Source organism: Rhinoderma darwinii, chromosome 2 (assembly GCF_050947455.1).
Source record: "Rhinoderma darwinii isolate aRhiDar2 chromosome 2, aRhiDar2.hap1, whole genome shotgun sequence".
Taxonomy (NCBI): Eukaryota; Metazoa; Chordata; class Amphibia; order Anura; family Rhinodermatidae; genus Rhinoderma; species Rhinoderma darwinii.
In genome coordinates this window covers 322,881,946-322,892,066 of record NC_134688.1, presented here as the reverse complement: position 1 = coordinate 322,892,066, position 10,121 = coordinate 322,881,946, and the positions used below count along the sequence as shown (strand labels likewise).

At 43.2% G+C, this 10,121-nt stretch overlaps 1 protein-coding gene and 1 long non-coding RNA gene across 8 annotated transcripts in view; one reads left to right on the top strand and one right to left on the bottom strand.

Annotated features, from left to right (window-relative positions):
- LOC142743149 (plasma membrane calcium-transporting ATPase 4-like) overlaps positions 1-10,121 on the bottom strand; it is a 358,269-nt gene that overhangs the window by 5,688 nt on the left and 342,460 nt on the right. The gene's annotated exons all lie outside the window — the stretch shown is intronic.
- The window catches only part of LOC142743151 (uncharacterized), a 160,079-nt gene that overhangs the window by 81,998 nt on the left and 67,960 nt on the right, over positions 1-10,121 (top strand). The window lies entirely within an intron of this gene.

The following is a 10,121-nucleotide window of genomic DNA, read 5'->3' as shown; positions in this document are numbered from 1 at the left end:
GTTGTATATCTAAAAACTTATTACACTTATTTTTTTTATCACTGCAGTGTCCACGCCCATTTGAAATGCTGCTTTTTTTCTTCTCCCTGTCTTGCCTTCATTTGAATGGAATTTTCAGAAATCCATGCCCCTGCTGCAGAAACAACCCTATTCAGACTAATGGAACAAATTATCAGTCACAGAAAATTTCTGCAACAAAATCTGCCGCGTGTGACTCCCTATTCACACGGAGTATTTTGCAGGCAGAAAAAATCTGCCTCAAAATTCCTTCAGGAACTTTGAGGCAGATTTTTACCTGCTTGCACTTTCTTGCCGCGCTTTTCGCTGAGTTCTTCCCCCGCGGCCATTGAGGACGGCATGCTGCGAAAAACGCTTTTTCTGCCTCCCAGTGATTTTGTTTGGAGGTCAGAGGCGGAACCGTGGCAAAAAAGGCTCTCCATGAAAAAAGTTTCGAACACTTTTTGCCACTGACTCAGACGCTGTTTCTGCAATAAAATCAGCGGCAAAAAACTCTGTGTAAACTGGGCCTAAATTGTCACTTCGTTATTTCTTGAAAACGCTCATAAAATCAAAGCCTGTCATCAGTTTCTGAGAAGCAAAATTGCAGGTTGTCACTTATGCTAATATCTATTTAAGAAACATAATTCCCAAACTTTGACTTTTGCTTAAAGAGGTATACTCAACAATTATAGCATAACCATCAGATGTGTCATAAAACGTCTGATAGATCTGGGTCCCAACTGGTGATCCGGCCGCCAAATCCAGGCAGAGTACAGAGAGATGGCTGTGCATGCACGCGGTTCTCTCCGTTAGAGCCAGATTATCATTGAAGCTCTTTGAGCTCTAGGCCCTGCGTTCCACCTCGATCAGGGGGGCCCCTGGATGCCTGCTCCCGTGAGATCAATGTCGTCACTAGCACTGGGCATCCAGGGCAGAAGCCCCGAATTTTTGGCCCAGTGGCCCGGATGGCTGCCACATTCAATAGTATCTGTGTCCCCAGGACCCAGATACAATTAAATACTATGGCGTGGCAGGGAACGATCAGCTCCCTGCTCCACCATTCACTAGGCTACAGGCCACTTTAGGCCTGCAGCCTACAAGACACAGGAACAGAATCACTGTGCAGGCCGACGCGATTATATAACTGCATCGTGTCAGCTAACGCAAGGGTCCCGTCTCAGCATCTCATAGGCTGCAGGCCTAACATGGCTGAGGAGGCATGCTGTGCATCTCTGTTCATCGTGGGACCTGGGCTAGGCGAGTACAAGTTTTTTTTATTTTATTCGTTTGGTGGGCACTATCTACAGGTGGCACACTATCTACAGGTTGATGTGTGGCACTAAACGCAGAGGGCACTGTATATGGCACTATCTGCAGGGGGCAGCGTGTGGCACTATCTACAAAGGTAACTGTGTGTGGCACTATATAGGGAGGGGTGACACTAACTACATTGGGCACTGTGTGGGGCAATCTACAGATGTCTGATTATGCAGGCGGGTCAAAGTCTGCTGAGCTGATGTATCTAAGCATGTGTGTGATACTGCTTATAGAGTTGTGGAATCTAAGCCTATTGTGCGATACTGTTTATTGAGCTGTGGAATCTAAGCCTATTGTGATACGGTTTGCTGTGCTGCTGTATCTAATCCTATTATGTTTGATACTGACTGCTGGTGCTCTGTATCTAGGCCTATCATATGTGATAGGGCCCTGTATCTAAGCCTATCAAATCTAATACGGTTTGCTGAGCTGTTGTATCTAATCCTATCATGTCTGGTACTGTCTGCTGAGACAGTGTATCTAATTCTATGTAGTGGTGTAGCTATAGGGGTCGTAGTCTTATAGATATGCTGTCTCCCAGATAGAGATATATATTACACACACACACACACACACACACACACACACACACACACACACACACTCATTCAGCGGGAAATAACGGCACAAGAAGATTGGCACTCCAAAAGGCTTAGTCAAAACGATAAATATTTATTCACCCATAGTGAAAAGGTACTCCAAATTTCAAAAGTGAAAGAAGTGTTTTGTTTAAACCATGCAAAGTTTTGGCCCTGTATAGAACCTCTCAGTACCAAAACGTCGCATGTGGACTTAACGACCACTTCTTCTACATTTGCAATTTGGAGTGCTGCCTTTCCTTTACTATAAGAAGAACCGTGTGGAAAAATGCTGCAAAGTAAGAATGCTTTCAAAAATAGAAGTGTTAATATTTTTTTTTATCAATTAACAAACTACAAAATTAATGAACAGAAATATAAACCAAATCAATATTTGGTGCGACCAACCTTTTCCTTCAAAACAGAATCAATTCTTCTAAGTGCACTTGCACAAAATCATGGATTTTGTAAAAGAATAGGTGTATGATTAGCCAATTATACCAAACAGGTGATCATGATGATAATTTTCATATGTAGGTTGAAACAGTCATTAACTGTAACAAAAACAGTTGTGTAGGAGGCTAAAAACTCGGCAAGGAACAGCCAAACTCTGCTACATAGGTGAGGCCTTGGAAGACAGTTTCATGTCACAGATCCACCATGGCAAGACTGAGTACAGCAACAAGACAAAAGGAAGTTATACTACATCAGCAAGGTATCTCCCAGGCAAAGATTTCAAAGAAGACCGGGGTTTCAAGCTCTTTTGAAGAAGCACAAAGAAACGAGCAATGTTGAGGACCATAGACGCAGTGATCAGTCAAGGAAACTTGGGTGCAGAATGTCAAAGAAACATCATGCGTACTTCCCTTCGAAATTGGAAGATGTCCAGCAATGCCATCAGCGGGTCTCATGTATACCCATCTACTGTTCAAGAGAAGTCTAGCCACAGTGGTGGTCTTTATGGAAGAATTGCGCCCAAAAAGCCATACCTTCGACGTGGAACACTGCCAAGCGACTCAACTATGCACGAAAACAAAGTAACTTGGGTGCAGAAAAATGTCAGCTGGTGCCCTTGACTGAGGAGTCAAAAGTGAAAATATTTGGTTATAACAGATGGCAGACGTTCGCCAAAGGGCTAAAGAGCGCAGGGGGGCACGACGGCAGAAGTAATCTCTGTCAAGGGCTTATTTAGACAAACGTGTTATACGTTTGTGTAACGCGCATGATTTTCACACGCCTCGCACGGACCTATGTTAGTCTATGGGGCCGTGCAGACTGTCCGTGAGTTTCATGCAGCATGTGTCCGCTGTGTAAAACTCACGACATGTCCGATATTTGTGCGTTGCTCGCGCAACACGCACCCATTGAAGTCCATGGGTGCGTGTAAACCACGGAAGCACTTCTGTGTGACGCGCGTAATTCGCGCAACAGCAGTAAAAAGTATGAATGAAAACAGAAAAGCACCACTACTAATACCAATACATTGCAGTATATCGTGATTCTGACAGGCATCTATTAATAGGTGTACAAAGATGGCAGACCTGGGGGTCCTCATTAGGCCCCCAGGCAGCCATAGCAACCATCGCCCCCCGCGATTGCGTTGCGGGGGTGCGCGATGAGCTGTTAGAGGGGGTCACCCCCTCTAACTATTTAAATGCTGCGGTCTCTGTTGACCGCGGCATTTAACGAGTTAAACTTGTGGGATCCCCTCGCTCGAGCGCCATGCCGCTAGTTACTCTGAGGTGTCGGCTGTAACAAACAAACTAGCAGACATTCAAATTATTAGATCCAATAATTTACCTGTTTACCAACAAAATACAAACAAACATGTTCACTACCGCACTCCTCATTATAGCTGCTCTTGGTTTACAATCCTGCCGCCCATTTAGGCCTTGGGAAAAATCTGTCCACATCAGTTCCTCTCTCTTCCCTCGCCCATTTACAGCTCCCATGCACAATTCACTTTCCTCAGTCATCTTAACCCATCTCATCCCACTGCTCAACATAAAAAATAGCTCTCATAAATCACAGAACCATCTGCTGTCTCTCTCCATTCTCCTGCTACTAGCTGCAGTGGACATCTCTCCCAACCCTAGTCCTCCCTTTTCTTCTGCCAAGCTCAACCACTTACTTGCCACACATAGAAACCCTGCAAATCTTCTTTGCACGTCTTCTCCTGTCTCTTTTAACTGTGCTCTCTGGGATTCTCGGTCCGTATGCAACAAACTCACCTTTATTCATGACTTATTCCTTTCTAACTCTCTCAACCTTCTGGCTCTTACGGAAACATGGCTACACCTGTCTGACACTGCTTCCCCTGCTGCTCTATCTTATGATGGTCTCCTTTTCTCTCTTGCCCCCAGATCTGAGAACAGGCAAGGTGGAAGAGTAGGTATACTTCTTTCCCCACACTGCACTTCTCAGGTCATTCCCCCGGTCCCCTCGCTCACATTTCCCTCTTTTGAAGTCTACACCCTCAGACTCTTTAACCCTTTTTCCCTCCGAGTGGCAGTTGTATACCGACCCCCGGGCTCACCCCGCCAATTCCTGGATCATTTTGCTGCCTGGCTTCCACAATTTCTATCCTCTGAAACACCCACTCTCATCATGGGTGACTTCAACATCTCCATTGATAACCCAATCTCCCCATCTGCCTCCCAGTTTCTATCTTTAACCTCCTCCCTAGGTCTGTCACAACTTACTAACTCTCCTACACATGAAGACGGGCATTCGCTTGACCTGGTCTTCCGTCTCTGCTCAGTTTCTGACTTTAGTAACTCTACTCTCCCGCTCTCTGACCACAATCTTCTCTCCATTACTATCAAATATTCTCTGCCTCCTCAGGTCATGCCTACTTGTCAGACATACAGAAATCTACATGACATTATCACTCAGTAACTCATAGACAGTCTACATTCCCCTATCTCTTCCCTCTCCTGTCCCAATCTGGCTGCCAAACTTTACAATAACACACTCAAAAATGCATTGGATGAAGTGCCCCCCCCAACACTGAACCACCCGACAAAGACGACAACCCTGGCACATGCCTCAATCCCGCTTTCTTCAGCGGTGCTTGAGATGTGCCGAACGACTGTGGAGAAAATCGCATTTGGCTCCATTACAAATTTATGCTCAAAACTTACAACTCTGCCCTTCACCGTGCCAAACAAGTCTATGTCACTTCTCTCATCTCCACACTATCTAATAATCCAAAACGCCGCTTTGATACTTTTCACTCCTTCCTTACTCCTAAAGTGCAGACGCCAATCACAGATCTCAGTGCTGAAGACCTGGCCACTTATTTTAAAGTTAAAATTGACAACATCCGGCATGATATTATCTCCCAGTCCCCTAGTAACATCGACCCCCTTCCCTCCCACACTCCCTCTTCCTCACTTTCAGCATTTGACCAAATAACAGAAGAAGTCGTCTCCAGGCTCCTCTCTTCTTCTCGTCCTACTACCTGTTCTAGTGATCCTATCCCCTCACACCTCCTCCAGCCCCTCTCCCCAGCTGTCACTAGTCACCTGACTAAAATATTTAACCTTTTTCTTTCCTCTGGTATCTTTCCCTCCTCTTTTAAACATGCCATTATAAACCCATTACTGAAAAAAACAACTCTTGACCCATCCAGCGCTACGAACTACCGATCAGTCTCTAATCTCCCCTTCATCTCCAAACTCCTGGAACGCTTGGTCTACTCTCGCCTTATTCGCTATCTCTCTGCCAACTCCATTCTAGACCCCTTACAATATGGTTTCCGAACTCTACACTCCACAGAATCTGCCCTTAGTAAAGTCTCAACTGATCTCTTGGTGGCTAAATCGGATGGTAAATACTCTCTCCTGATTCTTCTGGATCTCTCTGCAGCCTTTGACACTGTAGACCATCAACTCCTACTTAACATGCTCCACCCTATTGGCCTTAAAGAGACTCTGTCACCACATTATAAGTGCCCTATCTCCTACATAAGGAGATGGGCGCTATAATATAGGTGACAGTAATGCTTTTTATTTAAAAAAAACGATCTATTTTCACAACGTTAGGAGCGATTTTGGTTTATGCTAATGAGTTGCTTAATGCCCAAGTGGGCGCATTTTTACTTTCGACCAAGTGGGCGTTGTACAGAGGAGTGCATGACGCTGACCAATCGGCATCATGCACTCCTCTCCATTCATTTACACTGCACTAGCGATATAGTTATATCACTATGTGCAGCTACATACACAAACCCTAACATTACTACAGTGTCCTGATAATGAATACATATGACCATCCAGCCTGGACGTCATGTGTATTCAGAATCCTGATACTTCTGACTCTTTTCTTTGAGATTTCCAGCACGGGAAACGAAATCTCGTTTAGCTCCGTAATCTCGCGAGATTTCGTTTCCATTGCGAGCAGGGTCCTCACTCCTCTGTTTGAATTGTAAATTAGCTTTGTCACTATGTAATGTCTGATATTGTTTGTTTCATGTTCCCTCTAAATTGTAAAGTGCTGCGTAATATGTTGGCGCTATATAAAGATTATTATGATTATAGAGTGGTACAATAATGAGTATCTGCAAGCAACAGTAAAGCATGGTAGAGGTTCCTTTAAAGTTTGGGGATGCATTTCAGTAAATGGAGTTGGGTATTTAGTCAGGATTAATGGTGTCCTCAATGCTGACAAATACAGGCATATACTTATCCATCATGCAATACCATCAGGGAGGCGTCTGATTGGCTCCAAACTTATTTTGCAGCAGAACAACCCCAAACATACAGTCAAAGTCATTAAGAACTATGTTCAGCGTAAAGAAAAACAAGGAGCCCTGGAAGGGATGATATGGCGTCCCACAGAGCCCGGGCCTCAACATCATCGAATATGTCTGGGATTACATGAAGAAACAGAATTATTTTGAGTAAAATCTCTGTGGTTAGGTCTCTAAGATGTTTGGTACAACCTCCCTGTCTTACCTAGAAGAATTGATTCTGCTTTGAAAGCAAAGGGTGGTAATACCAAATATTGATTTGATTTAGACTTCTCTGCTGTACATTCACTTTGCATTTTGTTAAATGAAAAAAACAAAAAAAACTATTAACACTTCTACTTTTATAATCATTCTTACTTTGCAACATTTTTCCATGTCTTGGGGCGTGTGCCCCTGATCTTTGACAACCCCAGCGACGCCCTGGTATAGATATATTTTATGTACCTATACATAGTCTCCTGGCCCGTCGAAGGCAGCAAGTGCTCATTTCCCCCACCCGTCGCATAGGTGAAGTTCCGAGCGGCACAGGCTTCTTGTGCCTCATGCGGTGCTGGCGTCATCACGATGGGAAGGACGCCGGCCTATGCCTGGTGTGTGCTGGTGTCATCACACTGGGAAGGAGGCCGGCCTTTGCAGCATAGGCCAGCGTCCTCTCCAGCGTGATGGCGCTGGCACCGCACCAGTCATAGGCCGGAATCCTCTCCAGCGTGCTGATGCCGGAACCTCACCAGGTATAAGCCAGTGTCCTCCCTAGCATGATGGCGCCAGCACTGCAAAAAAACAACAAACAAGACATATATAAATTATGTTTTCTGGCCGCCATTTTCTTTTGGCGCCAGAGCAGAGCCGCGAAGGAGGTTGGGGTTGCTCTCCTCTGGCTCGGTCACCGGCACAATCCAGTCCTTTGCGAGACACCTAGTTTAATCATTCTCATATTTCATAGAGAGCAACAGGACTAGCCAGCACTGAACGAAGAAAGATTGACATCAAATGTAAGTCACTGCTTTTAATGTTTAACTTTGCAGACTATGTTGCTAATATCACAAGTACTTGGGCTTCTATTTTGTGGGGAATAGTTTGTAATAGGTTGTACTAGGCTTCAAATGCCAAGAAGAATAGTCGTGAAGGGCCCTGTATTAGTTGCGGGCATTGGGGGGAGGCAATCATAAATAACTGCTCCATACTGCTTGGCAGCCTTAACCTTGCCCTGCTCTCCGTTCATTCCTGTGGGGAATACCCCTTCTACATCTGATTTAGGCTAGTGCTCCACCATATTTCTATATAGTCGCATAAAATTGCACGTGTACATGCGATTTAATATGGCCACAATATTGAAATTATAAAAATAGTTATAGACAAGAAGCCTTTGAAATGTTTTTCTAGAGTTTGTATGGCAGTATACTAGATTTTTAGGCATCTGTTAGCAATGGATGCATCTAAAAGGTCGAAAATATTTAGTACAAAGGATGTCTTCATAATCTTGGCCATGCACTGTATATGATACATTTTTTGAAGTATTGTTTTTTAATATTTAGTACAGGTTGGTGACTGCATTATTCCAGAATAAGGCTCTGTTCACATCACGTTTAAGGGGCCACACATTTACTCGTTAGGAAAATCTCCTGAAAATGCACACATCAATAATGCATGCAAACATACCCATGCAAAGACCATAAAATAAATAAAAACCTATACTGCGTGGCATACTTTCTTTTTTTGCAGTGGCCAACCATATAAGAATGCACAGACGACAACGCTTTCCTATACAGAAAAAAATAAACATTTCTTCCAATGTATATCTGCCTGGTGGATGCCAAAAATAAGTGCTTTTGGCATCTGCAGGTTCAGCATACAGTAAACGTGCAAAGTGAACGTGGTGTGAAAAGAGCCTTAAACATTTTAAAGAATAAAATTCACACTTGACAGTAATCATTGGTGTCAAACTAAAAATAAACAAAAACATGACCAGAGTAAATTAAATTATGATGGTTTCCCCCTTAAATGGCTTCAGACTACTAAAAAAAAGACAAACTATTGACATTTCTGGAACAAAAAAAACCAACTTCAGTACTTCATAGTAAAGCATATTTAAAGTTGCAGCCCCACTCTGGAGTCAGAACGAAATGCATAAAGCTCAGTGAAGTTCAAGAGACTTTTCCACCATTATTTGAACAATGAAAACATGTTCACTCAATCATTTTTATATAAATTTGTTCTAAATTAACTGGGTCAGTATTCCAAGAGGGTCTGCACCTTTAATACCCATTAAACACACCGATCTAAGCCCTTCACTGCACAACAGCATCATGCAAGGGATGCGTTAGCATGCTCACTCATGCATACTGTGCAGGCATCAGGACCCCCATGCAGACAATCAGCTGAAAAATCAAAGCAGCACAAAAGTGGGAAAAAGAGCAAGTTATAGCCCCTTCAAAGCAAAAGTCCAGGACTCCTGTGAATATAGATGTTAAATAAATACCAAAATAGGCATTCGTTTCCAGACTACCCACATTAAGTAGATCATATAACTAAGTAAACCCTTGGATTGGGCCAGTTTTCCCATATCTACACTACAAACCCATTCCCATGATCTGATGGCTATCCCGAAAAAAAAGCTACAAGTCATTTTTTTTTACAATTCTATTCGCTGTCTGCAAATAAGGACATTGAAAATGTAGCGTAACTAAAGAGATGAGACTGTGTGCTGTACAGATGCAAAAATGCTTTACACTATAATGTGCACAGTCATAATAAAGTTTTAATGGAAAAGTATTTTTACAATGGGAAGTATATGTCTGCTAAACGTCAGGAGAAAGGGGTATTTACTGTAAAAATGTTGAATGGTGTAAGGCTCTATTTACACCATGTTTCTGGCCACCATCAGTTGTATAGGGGCGGCATTCCAAAGTAATACAGTATTCATAGGATCTACTGTACAAAACATGTCAAAATAGTGTTATTTAAGCATAGGTCTGGCAGGTTTAAAAAAAATAAAAAATAAAAACCAAAACACAAAAACAAACCTTCACTTTCTCTTTCAGAAGAAATCTGTTAAAGTGTAACTAAACATTTCACAAACTTCTGACAAGTCATAGTGACATGTCAGAAGTTTTGATTGGTGGGGGTCCGAGCACGGAGACCCCCACCAATCGCTAAAACGAAACAGCTGAAGCACTCGTGTGAGCTCTCAGCCACTTTGTGTCTTATTCTGCTTTTTCCAGATATCAATTTATCGGCGGATGGACTCGATAGAAAGTATGAGCCAATCATCCGACTCCGGAAAAAGCCGTACAGAAACAAAGCATGTCTGACACAGACAGAGAGCGCACTTTGCAGAAACGCCCCATTGACAGTTCAGGGACTTCTTTACATATCGGGCGCCAAATATAACGGCACCCATACGGAAATAACGGAGAAAGATAGGAAAAAAATTTCAAGTGAGACAGTGTTTGTGAAACCCTGCCCATTACATG